This window comes from Anolis sagrei, chromosome 5, assembly GCF_037176765.1.
Source record: "Anolis sagrei isolate rAnoSag1 chromosome 5, rAnoSag1.mat, whole genome shotgun sequence".
Taxonomy (NCBI): domain Eukaryota; kingdom Metazoa; phylum Chordata; class Lepidosauria; order Squamata; family Dactyloidae; genus Anolis; species Anolis sagrei.
The window spans coordinates 14,986,553-15,001,856 of record NC_090025.1 but is presented as its reverse complement, the minus strand read 5'-3'; the positions used below and the strand labels follow the sequence as shown (position 1 = coordinate 15,001,856).

At 41.1% G+C, this 15,304-nt stretch overlaps 1 protein-coding gene across 1 annotated transcript in view; it reads right to left on the bottom strand.

Annotated features, from left to right (window-relative positions):
* The window catches only part of FRAS1 (Fraser extracellular matrix complex subunit 1), a 447,582-nt gene that overhangs the window by 161,995 nt on the left and 270,283 nt on the right, over nucleotides 1-15,304 (bottom strand). The gene's annotated exons all lie outside the window — the stretch shown is intronic.

Sequence of the window (15,304 nt, the reverse complement as noted above, 5' to 3'; positions counted from 1 at the left end):
AATATTTTCCGTGCAATATATGTCCAATAAAGGAAATTACAATATTGTAATAGCATCACATACCAAGGTACTCACCCACTAATACATGGAAACCATAGTTAAGAGCTAACACTGACTCTACTTGGGATAGAAGTGTACCACAGAATTGCACCAGAGGACCTAGAGAAACCCAACAAATACTACTAGGGGAAATATTTTTGGAGTGTGACTAAGTAAAACCATGGCTATAAAATTTGTGGATATGGGCACTGTAAAAGGGGTTTAATCCTGAAACTATCCCAAAGAACTTTGACTAAAATATTTGTATGGCCATCATCAGTTAACAGCAATTTGCAGGTTAATCTGCAGGGATTTCAAAAACGTGTGGTCTCCCAGGTTTGTGCTTGTGCGTTGATTTTTTGCATCTATACGGTAAAATTACTGTAGTTTGTCATCACTTTGCCCTGGCTCAATGCTATGACATTGTGGGATCTATAGTTTGTGGAATCTATAGACCTATTCAACTTGTATGCAGAACACATTATGCGACGTGAGGGGCTTGGTGAATCCAAGGCTGGAGTTAAAATTGCTGGAAGAAACATTAACAACCTTAGATTTATTTATTTATTTATTTATTTATTTATTTATGCGCTTGTATACCGCTAATATCTCAGCCTAAGTCGGCGACTCATTGCGGTTTACAACAACTAAAAAGTTAAAAACAATTAAAAACAGTATTCAATTTAAAACATGAAACACATATACAATACAAATTATTGGGCCACCAATAATAATCCCATGCATCTCGTAACTAAAATCACAATCCAAAATTCATCGTCCATGATTACCAGCCTTTAGTCATCAAAATTCGTTGCAACGGATTAACCGAATGCTTGTTTAAACATCCATGTCTTCAGTCTCTTCCGAAACACCATCAGCGAGGAGGCTGATCGTACCTCTATAGGGAGGGTGTTCCAAAGCCGAGGGGCCACCACAGAGAAGGCCCTGTCTCTCGTTCCCGCCAGCCGCACTTGTGAAGCCGGCGGGATAGAGAGCAGGGACTCTCCAGAAGATCTTAGGGTCCTGGTGGGCTGATAGGCTGAGATACGTTCGGATAGATAAGATGGTTGTTAATGTGATGGCTGAAAGCAAGGAGGAGCTGAGGAGCCTTCTAACCAAGGTGAAAGAAGAAAGTGCAAAAGCTGGGTTGCAGTTAAGCATAAAAAAACCAAGATTATGGCAACCAGGCTGATTGAGAACTGGCAAATAAAGGGAGAAAACATGGAGGCAATGACAGACTGTATTTCTAGGTGTGAAGATTACTGCAGACGCAGACTGCAGCCAGGAAATAGAAGATGTTTACTTCTTGGGAGGAGAGCAATGACCAATCTCGATAAAATAGTGAAGATTAGCGACATCACACTGGAAATGAAAATCCACATAGTTAAAGCAATGGCATTCCCTGTGGTAGCCTATGGATGTGAGAGCTGGACCATAAGGAAGGCTGGGTGAAAGAAGACAGATACTTTTGAACTGTGGAGCTGGAGGAAAATTCTGAGATTGCCTTGGACCGTGAGAAGATCCAACCAGTCCATACTTCAGGAAATAAAGCCCAGCTGCTCATTGGAGGGAAGGATACTAGAGGCAAAGATGAAGTACTTTGGCCACATAATGAGAAAACAGGAAAGCTTGGAGAAGACAATGATGCTGGGGAAAATGGAAGGAAAACGGAAGAGGCGCTGACCAAGGGCAAACTGGATGGATGTTATCCTTGAAGTGACTGGCTTGCCTTTGAATGAGCTGGGGGTGGTGATGATTGACAGATAGCTCTGGAATGGACTGGTCCATGAGGTCACAAAGAGTCGGAAGTGATTGAATAAATAAACAACAATAGTTTGGTGTGGCAAATAAGGTGAAAGTCCACGCAAATCTGCATCTCCCAGGATTCCACAGCACTGCACCATGGTACTCAAAGTGGTCTTCAAATGTATCATTTCTACAAACACCCTCGGTCTCTCTTTCCCATTGGATGTTTCCAGTTTCTTTTGCACTTCATCCAGCAGACCAATTTTTCTTGATATTTATCAATTTGCTTTCTCTTCTCTTCTAAATACCACAGGTCAGTATTAATTCCCCTCTGCACCATTCCACTCTTGTGCAATAATCCTTTGATTAAACTGAGCAATGCCTTGATAATCATTTCATCATCTGGAACAGGCCTCCAATTATATGCTCCAATATCCTCATTCAGAATCTGGAATCATAAAACTGGAACTGGCTTGGGTTTTTTTTAATCCCCTGGAAGATTATATGTAATTGGCAAACAGGTTTGTTTTAGTTATTTATATCCCATGCTTAAAACACATATACGCTAAACTAATTTTTTTTCCCCAAAGCAGCAGTAAAAGCAAAAATAAAACAATGGAACCAAAATAATAATAAAATGAGAACCGTAAAACAAACACAACACTAGAATCCAAAATGTAGCATTGAAAGTAATCACTGGAAAAAAACCTCACAAAAATGCCTGGAAGAATTTGCAAGAAGGGTGTTTTCTCAGTGCCACAATGACATCAAATGAACCTTCAAGGGAGCCTCCAGGACAGTTGTGTCCGGGTGCAATAGTATCCCAGATTGCATCTACACTGTAGAATTAATGCAGTTTGGCAGAAAAGGATAAAGATCTTGCAAAACTACAGTTCCCACAATCCCATAGCATTGAACCGTAGCAGTTAAAGCAATATCAAACTGAATTAATTCTATGGTGTAGATCAGTGGTTCTCAACCTGGGGGTCGGGACCCCTGTGGGGGTCGCGAGGGGGTGTCAGAGGGGTCGCCAAAGACCATCAGAAAGCACAGTATTTTCTGTTGGTCATGGGGATTCTGTGTGCGAAGTCTGGCCCAATTCTATCATTGGTGGGATTCAGAATATTCTTTGATTGTAGGTGAACTATACATCCCAGCAACAACTCCCAAATGTCAAGGTCTACTTCCCCCAAACTCTACTAGTGTTTACATTTGGGCATATTGAGTATTTCTGCCAAGTTTGGTCCTGATCCATTGTTTGAGTCCACAGTGCTCTCAGGATGTAGGTGAACTACAACTCCAAAACTCAAGGTCAGTGCCCACCAAACCATTCCAGTATTTTCTCTTGGTCATGGGAGTTCTGTGTGCCAAGTTTGGTTCAATTCCATCATTGGTGGAGTGCTCTTTGATTGTAGGTTAACTATAAATCCCAGCAACTACAACTCCCAAATGACAAAATCAATCCCCCCAACCCCACCAGTATTTGGTCCAGTGAATGAAAATACATCCTGCATATCAGATATTCATATGATGATACATAACAGTTGCAAAATCACAGTTATGAAGTAGCAATGGAAATAATTTTATGGTTGGGGGTCAACACAACATGAGGAACTGTATTAAGGGGTCACGGCATTAGGAAGGTTGAGAACCACTGGTGTAGATGCACCCATGATATGCAGGGCATATTCCAAAGTAGTTGCCCTGACTGAGAAGGCCTAATAGCAGCCCACTATTATTGCAACTAGCATGGGAAATACAGCCTCTGAAAGCTATTGCTATGCATGGGTTGGCACATGTGTAAATTAATGACCCAACAGCAAATTTGATCCTATGTCATAAAGTGCAATAGAATTAAGCAACAGCACTTAAAACAGAGCTAAGAAGGCAACGAGTGGCTTGAAGAGACCCTGTTATACTAGAGTATGTGAGTCTGCCTATATTTCTCTCTTGTGTGAACAGATTTTTCACTGGTGGATTTCCTGTGCAGCGTAAAAGCAATGTCAAAGCTGGCTCTTAAACAATTAAGAAGACAATTATCAGCAATTACCAGGCTCAGTGTGACTCTCCCCACCTGCTTCCCATAAGTTCATCCTGCTGTTATTTTGAAGCACTGAGGTGCTAAACAAATTTCCCTTCACCTCCAAAAGCATATGTTTTGTTTCAGTGAATTAGATGCTTTCCTACATCCTTCCCTAAGAAGCACAGAAAGATTTTTGGCTTTGAAGAAGGCAGAGTGAGATTTCAACATGAGTCTCTTTAGATTTCCTCATCTATGGCTGGATCTACACTGCCATATAATGCACTTTGGAACTGCATTAGATGGCAGGGTTGATCCAGGACTCTTTTCACTTGCAGAATGCTTCCCCAAATTACAGAACCTACCCAGGATTGGTCTAATGTCAAAGGAGGTGCTATAGCTGCCTTTAGATTGGCAATTGGTTGCTGGGGAAATTTGGTACTTGTAATCCAAAAAAAGAAGGCTTCTGCCAATCTGTGTTGTCTTTCTGGTTTGATCTTGTTAGTATTTACAAAGCAGTTTTGTTGTAGTATTTTTAGGGGTTTAGCCTGTCATTGTTTCTTTGCCTCAGGCTTCTGAGGAAAATGATCAAGGTTCTGCACAGGATTCTATCTCTGAGACTGCAGAGGTTTCAAGGCATGAGTTAAATGACCAGATTCCTGCTGATTCTCAGGGGTTTGAGAATAGAAATGATGGTCAAGAGAGTACTGTTAGCCAGAGTGAAACTGAGGATTCTGGGATAGCTGACCAACAGGGCAAAGATGCTTCAGGCAGATAAGGAGGCTGAGGAAAAGGTTGAACAGTCAAGTGATAGTGAAAGGAATGTACAAATTGGCAAACTGAGTCAGGCTTTGACCGAAGAGTCCAGATTTATCAGGATCGCCACCTGGAATTAGGGAGGAGGCACTCCACAAGATTGAGAGAAAAGAGGGGTCACGGAGAGGTTTCCCAAGGGAAACAGGATGCCTTTGCTATGGCTTTCTGAATAAATATAGGGCCTGCGAATCTATAGTCTTCAGTGAGTCCAATGTTTGGTTTTCATGTACAACCATATATTTTATTTCCTGACTTGTATCCATGCCTTCATTTCATGCTAAGAATCCTGTGTGCTGCTTGCCTTGGGTTTAAGTTCCTACCTTTGGATTTATTGGTTCAAGTTTGCTTCTGTTTCTTCAAGGGACTTAGAATTCTGGAAATTTTTTGGAACTGAGAGACTCTAATTCTTGTTGACTTGTGTATTGGATTTTGGGACACTCCTGTTTCCTGTCTTGGATATTGACTGGATTATTGCATTGCTCCATTGACTGCTTTATGGACATTTTACTATTACTTGTTTGAATGATTTTTACCTTTTTTGGCTATTGCTATATTATTCTTTAATAAACTGTTTTGCTTATAAAGAACATTGGTGTGGTTACGGGTTCAAAGGTGCCATCCCCAGCCTTGGTGTGCAACAGTATTAGTAAGAACAGGCATGGGCAAACCTGGGGTGTCCAGGTATTTTGTACTTCAATTCCCACAATTACTAACAACTAGAATTGTGGGAGTTGAAGTCAAAAATACCCGGATAGCCCACGTTTGCCCATGCTTGAGTTAGAGGCTAAATAAGTGTGGTTGTGTGTGTGTGTGTAACCTTATATTGTATTAGTATATTTTATTACTGCTATATTATGATGTTTTCCTTCCAATAAAAATATTTAGAATTATCTCTGCTCAAAGATGGAAAGCTCAATGGTTTTGTGAACAAGAAGAGTGTGGGGGAAAGGATGTATCAGCTGTTCTTTTTCATTTAATGGGTGTAGAATATTGAGAGACTATAACCTTTAGACATGAAACCACATATTCACAGGATGTCTACTCCCTACACCACTGGAGAAATTATACTGTTTAGCTGGTATTGCACCACTTGACATCCATCGGGAAGTAGCAGCCTGTAATGAAAGAACCAAGGCATTGACATCTCTGGCCCATCCCCTGTTTGGGTATCAGTCAGCAAGCCAATGCCTTAAATCAAGAAATAGCTGTCTAAGATCTACAGAGATACTCACAGGAACATCTCAGCAAGCGAGAATCCAAAACTGGCAGGCAAAAACCTGGAACCTCAATCAGTGGCTGATACCAGATGAGAAACTCCCTCCTGGCCACACAGAAGACTGGGTGACTTGGAGGGTGCTGAACAGACTGTGCTCTGGCACCACGAGATGCAAAGCTAACCTTAAGAAATGGGACTTCAAAGTGGAGTCCACAGCATGTGAGTGTGAAGAGCAAACCACAGACCACTTACAGTAAGCCCCACCACATGCATAATGGAGGACCTTCTTAAAGAGACACCAGAGGCACTCCAAATAGTCAATTTCTGGTCAAAGGAAATTTGGTATAATGCCAAGGTTTTTAACTTTGTTGTTTTGCTCTACATTTAGACAGAGAATGTAAAGCCCTTAGATTTGATAATGCAGATTGTAAGTAGTTTTCTGATGCTTTGAATGTAATAGTAAAATGTTCCTTTATTCTACAGAAGGTATTTATTTTTATTAGTTAGTTTGCACATTTATATGTAGGCTTTCTATTAATTTGCTTAAATAAATATTAATTACAAAATAAAATTATTTTAAAAACAGTAATGTTAAAATGAGCAGTCTCTGATGATATCGTTGAGCGCAAGAAGTATCAATCACAGGTGCACCAAGTATGAAGTTCAAACAAACGAGGAAAATAGATGAATGGATGGATGGGCAGAGAGTAGATACATGTTATGTCTCACTCTGACATTCCTTTCCTTCTTGTCCTGAAAACCAGAGAATGTAGTCCAGGCCCTGAAATTTGGAAACTATTCTGGGCTATTCCTGAGCATGCCCCAAAGTACAATGCTGTCATATCTCTTATATTTTTCAAATACTACAAGCAGTGTCCTCTCGCTCACCCAAGACCTGTGTCAGTCGAGCAAGGATGTAATTTACATCAAGGAGGGGTACACAAACCCGAGACCACCCGCTTTTTTTCAGCAGCCCATCAAAAATGGCTCTTGACCTTTCCCTGAACCAAAGCAATTTCAAAATGTTTTACAAGAAGTCTTTTGTATGCAATGAAGGGACCATGCTGTAAAGAATCCTGAAAGCCAAATTAATCCTCATTACAGTGATTCAGAAAATTATAAGGGGAATGATGGTTGTCTTGAAAGCAATGCAATCACGATGCCTGCCTTCGCCCTACACGGGTTTCCTACTGGAAATTAACCTTCCTGTCCCTTTTCTTCTCTTCACTGAAACTTTCATTGTAACTGGATGACAAGATCTCGGGATTCCACCAGTCGGGCCTTGAATTTCAAAAGGAGCCCAAAGGAACGGGGCAGCTCAAATTCCAGGGGCAATGAATTGGCAATGAATGAACAAAGCTATCTCTACAGCCTTAGAGTAAGGCAAAATGCAGGCTGAAAGGAGAGCATAATCCTGCCCAAAGTTAAGCCCTTTTAAATTCAATGGGAGAGGTTTAAGAACTTATTTAACGTAACATGTTGAGATCAATGGGTGTTGAAAATGATTATTGGCAGGACATTTCTCAGGAGAACAAGACGGAATCCCTTCTATTCTAGGTGCAAAAGTTACCTGGCTGTTGAAACTTTCTCCAGAAGTTATGATAAAACAGCATACACCATTATTCCAAAAGACTTCAGCCAGGACAGAGAAGGAAGGCAACCAGGCAGGCTGCATAGCACAAAGCCCTTTCCTCCAGTATCATCTGGCCACCTCCATTCATTTGCTTTGTTGTTGTTTAATTGTTCGGTTGTTTCTGACTCTTCATGACCACATGGACGGGTCCATGCCAGAGCTCCCTGTCGGCCATCACCATCTCCAGCTCCTTCAAGGTCAAGCCAGTCACTTTAAGGATACCATCCATCCACCTTGCCCTTGGTTGGCCCCTCTTCCTTTTTCTTCCATTTTCCTCAGCATCATTATCTTCTGTCTTCTCATTATATGGCCAAAGTACTTCATCTTTGCCTCTAATATCCTTTCCTCCAGTGAGCAGTCAGGCATTATTTCCAGAAGGATGGACTGGTTGGATCTTCTCGTGGTCCAAGGCACTCTCAGAATTTTCCTCCAACACCACAGTTCAAAAGCGTCTATCTTCCTTCACTCAGCCCAGCTCTTGCATTCATAAGTTACTATGGGGAATACCATTGTTTTAACTATGAGGATCTTCGTTACCACTGTGATGTTTCTACTCTTCACTATTTTATCGAGATTGGCCATTGCTCTCCTCCCAGGAAGGAAATGTCTTCTGCTTTCCTGGCTGCAGTCTGTGTCTGCAGTAATCTTTGTGCCTAGAAATACAAAGTCTGTCACTGCTACCATGTTTTCTCCCTCCATAAGGCAAACATCTCATTCTGCCTAATGGCAGTGCTTAGTCCATCCTGGGAGAACCAAAAGGAAGCCCTGAAATGCCACTTCTGCCCAAAATCCATAGCCAATGAGGACCATTTATATAAGATTATACACCGCATGTTCAAATGCCTCCCCCCCTGTGTTTGTAGCTATTCTACTTTTAAAGGGCCATTTGTAGCCAATGAGGACCATTTATATAAGATTATACACAGTATGTTCAGCATGTTACTGCAGTTTGATACCACTTTCATCCACAGAAAATTATAAGGGGAATGATTACTGCCTTGAGCCATGGCTCAGTCTATGGCATTAAGGGACTTGTAGTTCTGCAATCCCTTAGCCTTCTTTAAAAAACACATGCACTTTGCTGCTCTGCTGCTGAATACGCATGCCCAGTGTGGAATACATCTCACCACGTTAAAATAGTGGATGTGGCTCTTAATGAGATATGCTGCATTATCACAGGACTTCTATGCACCACACCACTGAAGAAATTATACTATTTAGCTGGTATTGCGCCATTTGACATCCAGCGGGAAGTAGCAGCCAATAATGAAAGGACCAAGGCATTGACATCTCTGGCCCATCCTCTGTTCGGATATCAGCCAACATGCCAACACCTTAAATCAAGAAATAGTTTCCTAAGATCTACATAGATACTCACAGGAACACCTCAACAAGAGAGAGTCCAAAAGTGGCAGGCAAAAACCCAGAAATTCAATCCATGGAAGGATACTGGATTAGAAATTCCCTCCTGGGTACACAGAAGACTGGGTGACTTGGAAGGTGCTGAACAGACTGCACTCTGGCACCATGAGGTGCAGAGCAAACAGTAGGAAATGGAGCTACAAAGTGGAGTCCACGACATGCAAGTATGGAGAAGAGCAAACCACAGACCACTTACTATAATGCAGCCTGAGCCCTGCCACATGCACATGGAGGACCTTCTTACAGCGACACCAGAGGCACTCCAAGTGGCCAGCTTCTGGTCAACAGACATTTAGTACAATGCCACGTTTTTTACTTTGCTTATGTTTTTAAATACATTGTAACTGTACCCTCAATTCACTTCTAACATGATAAATAAATAATTAGCCTTCTCTGACAGAGGGATGATACCTCACTCCATAGCACTGAACCATGGCAGTGGTGTCAAGCTGCATTAAGTTTGCAATGTAGATGAAATCTTAGAAAGTTTCCTGCCTTTCAAAGTTAGATATTATTCTCTCAATTTGGTCTATTTATTGTGATGGCTTAGCATCTCCATGTACACATAGTACTTCTGAGTATTCCTTCTTAGTAAATGAAGGGATTTCTTTCCCCTCTACAGCTGTGCTTTGACCAAATGGGCGTCAAAGAATATACTGATACACCACTGATCTCTCCCAAAGGGAGAAGAAATGAGAGAAAAGAAGAGGCTGGTGGTGAATACAATGGACCATGGGAAACCAAAGAGAGAGGGAAAAAGTTTTAAAATAAAAATAACATGTACTTCACACTTTAGAAACTTGTTTAGATTTTTCAAAAGCACTTTTCTTTCAGCCAAAGAAGAAAGAAAAAGGAATACAGAATTCTCTTTCATGTTTCCATGACAATATTTCTTTTCTGTATGTATCTTCATGTCCTTCATAACAATTGAACAGAAAATAAATCTCATTTCCTTGTGCAGTAGGCAACCACAGACTGTTAAGAGGAAAAAGAGGCACATCTATACTGTAGAATTAATGCAGTCTGACACCACTTACCATGGCTCAATGCTACCAAATCTTGGGAGTTGCAGTTTTACATGATCTTTAGCCTTCTCTACCAAATACTGTTGGTGCTTTATCAAATTACAACTCCCATGGTTCTGTAGTATTAAGCCATTGCAATTAAAGTGATGTCAAACTGTTTAATTATTCTGCAGTGTAGATGCACCCATGATCTAAATAAACCAGAGCTTGCATAAGTTGCTTTTTGAACTACAGCTCCCAAAATTCCTCAGCTATCTTTTTCAGACTTTAAGATACATTGAAGTACATACAAATTTAAGATGCTGTAGATCAGTGGTTCTCAACCTGGGGTCCCCAGATGTTTTTGGCCTACAACTCCCAGAAATCCCAGCCAGTTGAGCAGCTGTTAGGATTTCTGGGAATTGAAGGCCAAAAACATCTGGGGACCCCAGGTTGAGAACCACTGCTTTAGATAAAAAGAATGTTAAGTACTGTCTTTGCATCCACTGGAGTCAGATTCCTGTAAAAGTAGAATAACCACAAATACAGGGGGGACACAATTATTCTTCCAGAGAGAACACATTTAGGAATTTCTAGTTCCTCTTAGCTCTATGTTGAGGTCCTGAAGAATTTGGCAGCAGCACAAACTCTCTGAATGCCACCTAGTGGCTGTTTCAGATGTTTACACAAATCTGTGAGCAACAACTTGCAGTGTTTACAGTGTCCTCTGCAGAAAATACTTCTGCTGTACTTCATAAAAAGGAAAATCGGCTTGTTTTAAGCCTTGCAAGTGCTGCTTTATTATCAGTAAATTATTTTTATTATTTTATTCCTGCTTTATATATCTATATACCTGGGATCATGGATGGAAAAAGTTTAATAAGCCTTGCTCTATGATCATCAACTTCTGCTAGACCCTGACCATAGGATCACATGGGATGATCTAATGTGTAGAGATGTGTTGCAAAGAAGCATGCTATAGGGCCTAGAGCAGGCATGAGCAAACTTTGGCACTTCTGATGTTGGGAAATAGTAGAAATGCTTGTGGTGGCAAGGAGGACAATAAACCTCTACCTCTTTTGGACTGTGTGCAAGCCAATGCCAATATGGCTGGCTGACTGTAGCTCCAAACCCTTTCTTTCTTTAGGAGAATGATTTAGCTCTTTGTGAGGCTGGCGGGTGTCCACCAGCCTGACTGTGCCAAAGGCGATCCTGCAACACCTGCCCCACACAGGTCACAGCTTTTTCCCCCTTACTTGGTTTGCTGTGGTAAATCACCTTCTACAAGTGAAAGGCAACAAGCCAATTGGAGGCCAGACCACTCAACTACTTTGCCCTTGTTTTGTTAACTGATACACTTAAAACCTGCCATCTTGAAAATCAAAGCTGTGAGGTTCAACAACCGTAGCAAGGAGAGGTGGTGTTGGTGCGGAGTTTGCTGCCCTCCAATTAAGGTGAGAGGGGAGAGGAGAAGTTCCAAGATCTACTGAGATGGTTGTGGCACATCATCTTCTACAAGTGAAAGGCAACATCAAGCCAACTGGTTGCCAAACCAGGCCACACAACTACTTTGCTCTTGTTTGGTTAATGGACACACTTAAAATCATTTGGAAGAGAGGTCTGAGGGGGATATTGGGTTATTCCTCCCCCCCCCCCCCCACCACCACCACCACCACAAAACTCTCCAATATGTGGGCAACGTGCATCCACAGCTAGCAGTGCACTGGATGAGGGACCTGCAGGTGATAATGTTGCAGCAGAACCCCTGGCACCTGGAAGGCAGAAACCCACTATTTGGGAGGACCACTCCGTCAGTTTGGATGGACAAGACCTTCTGGTCAAGACGGTTGTGGCAAATCAGCCCCTCTGTCGTTTGGGAAAGGAAACAAACCAGCTGGCAGGCAGACAGGCCACTCAACTACTTTGCCCTTCTTTGGTGAACTGATACACTTAAACGACATCTCCCAACCCAAGACCAGGTTTTGCGCCGAGTGTTTCTGAACAACACAAGGACATCGACTATGCCTCTCAGATATTTGTTGTAGAGTCACCTAACCCACGTGGAGGGAATCGGTAATGCAGCAACAGCCAACAACTTTACTTTTGTCTGGAAAACTGCTAAACTTTTGCTACTGCCACTTCAGACAAGGAGGCAAAACCAATGGGTTACAGAAGATGGCTAGTGTGTGGCAAAGACCAACAATTGGGGAGGTTAACATGAAATGAGAGAAACAACTGACTGGCTGTTAGGAATTATGGGGGTTAAAGTCCAAAACACCAGGAGGGCCAAAGTTTGCCCATGCCTGACCTAGAGGCTCCTGAAAAGAACATATTCATTAAATCTGCAAAAAAGTTAAATCTGCAAAAGTGAAACTTGATATGTTCCTGTGACTGTCACCATTCTTGCATAATTCCCACCTCCAAGATTATTATTTTTCGCTACCAGCATGGTGCCAATTCAATTCACTTGCACTAATTGGCTCACAGGCCCCTTAAACCCTGATTAACTGCAGCTCTCTCTAAAGAGATAATAATAGTTGTCTTTCTCGCTTTTAAGACGTTCTTTTTGCTCTTGGCTTCTCATCTGCAATTAATATGCAATTGATGGACAATTTACCCTCTAGTTACGCAAAAGTAATATCTGAGTTGTGTTGAAGTCCCAGTACATTGTTCTGCCTCCAGGCTCAGAAAGGGAATCGTCCAGATTACCAGGTAACATTGATTGATAGAGTGACAGCTATAAAATATTTTTTTAAATGACGTTTTTCTTTTAAAACACCCCGCTGTATTAAGGCACAGTTTATGTTGTATAATTTAATGCTTTCAGTTTTCATGTGACAGCTACTTGATAAGTGATGATTAATAACTTCTCCAGACAAATTTGTACAGTGACATTTCAATAACTGTGAAAAGATTGAGGCATGGGAAGGGACAGACATTCATTACCGATCAAAACCAGCTTTCCATGACAAACTGAGTCACGTTCTCCAGGATCGCAAGGAACTCAATAATGAATGCAAATTATGCAGTTTATGGCAATATGTGATTATTCCGATCAATCAGGTTTGAGTAATTAGACAGCAAGAACAAGCCACTGAAGGTTACAAAGAGTAAGCAGAAGCAATCAATGTGCTGTGAAGCAGGTGGAAGTTTGACTCTCTGTTCATGTATATAAGTCAGCAATTAGGTCTAAGGCAGTGTTTCTCAACCTTCCCAATGCTGCGACCCCTTAATACAGTTCCTCATGTTGTGGTGACCCCCAACCATACAATTATTTTTATTTCTACTTTATAACTGTAATTTTGCTACTGTTATGAATCAAAATGTAAGTTTCAGATATGCAAGATGTATTTTCATTCACTGGACTAATTTTGGGAGAAATACCCAATACACTCAAATTTGAATACTGGTGGGGTTGTGTATTGTCACATGTATTGTTGATTTTGTTATTTGGGAGTTGTTGTTGCTTGGATTTATAGTTCACCTACAATCAAAGAGCATTCTGAACTCCACCAATGATGAAATTGAACCAAACTTGGCACACAAAACTCCCATGACCAACAGAAAATACTGGAAGGGTTTGGTGAGCATTAACCTTAAGTTTTGGAGTTGTAGTTCACCTACATCCAGGCAGCACTATGGACTCAAACAATGATCATCATCATCAGCAGCATCATCACTTTATTTCTTAATTAGTCGCTCTCCACCAAAATGCTCAGAGCGACTTACAATTTAAAATAGCTTATACACAATATAAAACATTCAACATAAAAACATTCAACATAAAAACATTCAACATAAAAACATTCAGCAGTGACTATGGCAAAATTTGATCCGATTACTTAAATACACAACCAAACAGCCAAGTCTTGAGCGCCTTTGCAAAAGGTCGCAATTCCGACATTGCTCTAATATATGGAGGCAATGAGTTCCACAGAATTGGAGCATAGGGCGAAAAAGCTCTACGCCTTGTAGCTTCCAAATGATGGATCTGGACTAAACTTGGAGTGAATACTCAATATGCCCAAATGTGAACACTGGTGGAGTTTGGAGAAAAAATAGACCTTGACATATGGGAGTTGTAGTTGCTAGGATTTATTTATTTATTTATTTATTTTATTTACTATATTTGTATACCGCCCCTCTCAGCCCGCAGGCGACTCAGGGCAGTTAACAAAGGCAGCAATTCAATGCCAACTGCAGTATAAAACATTTAAAAACATTGACATATAACATAAAGTCATAACAAGGTCAGTTAAAACATAAATCACAAGTGTCTCTTAGTTAAAACGTTGTCCCTTAATCCTATAAAAGCATTTTCACCTGAAATATTTGTTAATATCTATAATATATAGGCATTTCCCCCTGCAAGCCTTTGCAATCCCCATGTACCTATATATCTTGCAATCTATATACATTTATTTTATATATGAATTTTCTCTTTATGTGTTTGCAGATGTGTTTGCAGATCTTTGCAAATCCTATATACATATAGATATCTAGAGATTTCCACGTACCTGTATATCTGTATCTATATGTATACATTATTTTTATATATGAATTTTCCCCTCACATGTTTGCAAGTCCTTGCAAATCCTATATGGATATAATTATCTATATATAGAGAGATGCCTAGATAGGCACAGTTGGCACACTGGCTTCAGTGTATATCTTACTGTGAGCCACCTGGGGAGAAAAGGCTTACCCTGTTTCATTTCATTCTAAGAACACAAAAGTCGTACCTTAACACTGGAGCAACCGGAGTTACACCATAGCAATAAACAAACACATGCTTTCTTTGGTAACCATCAATGGAGTAGAAAAAAGATATGTGACCGAATTGTGAGGACAGTGGTATGTTGAGCAGAGGGAAGAGTTATGAACTACGGATTTATTGTTCTGTTGCAATCAAAGAGCATTCTGAACCCCACAAATGATAGAATTGGGCAAAACTTCCCACACAGAACCCCCTTGCCTTGAAGGGACTCACTGGCATGAGCCTCCCTCCAGCCTCACACGCTCTACCTCACCCACACATGCTTCCCCTTGACTGAGAGGCCAGCCAATCACAGCGGAGGAGAGCTTTTGGTGAGAGGATTCATTGTCTGTTTCCAAAAAGGAAACCCTTCATCTAAGTCAGTAATTCTCAAGCTGTGGGTCCACAGATTTTTGGCCTACAACTGCCAGAAATTTTAGCCAGTTTACCAGCTGTTAGGGTTTCTGGGAGTTGAAGGCCAAAACATCTGGGGACCCACAGGTTGAGAACCACTGATCTAGGTCATTAATAAAGGTGTTGAACAGGAACGGACCCCGGACGGAACCCTGCTTAAGGCAGTCCACTTGTCACTCCTTTCCAGGATGAAGACAAAGCATTGGGGAGAATCACCCTTTGGGTTCGTTCGCTTAAC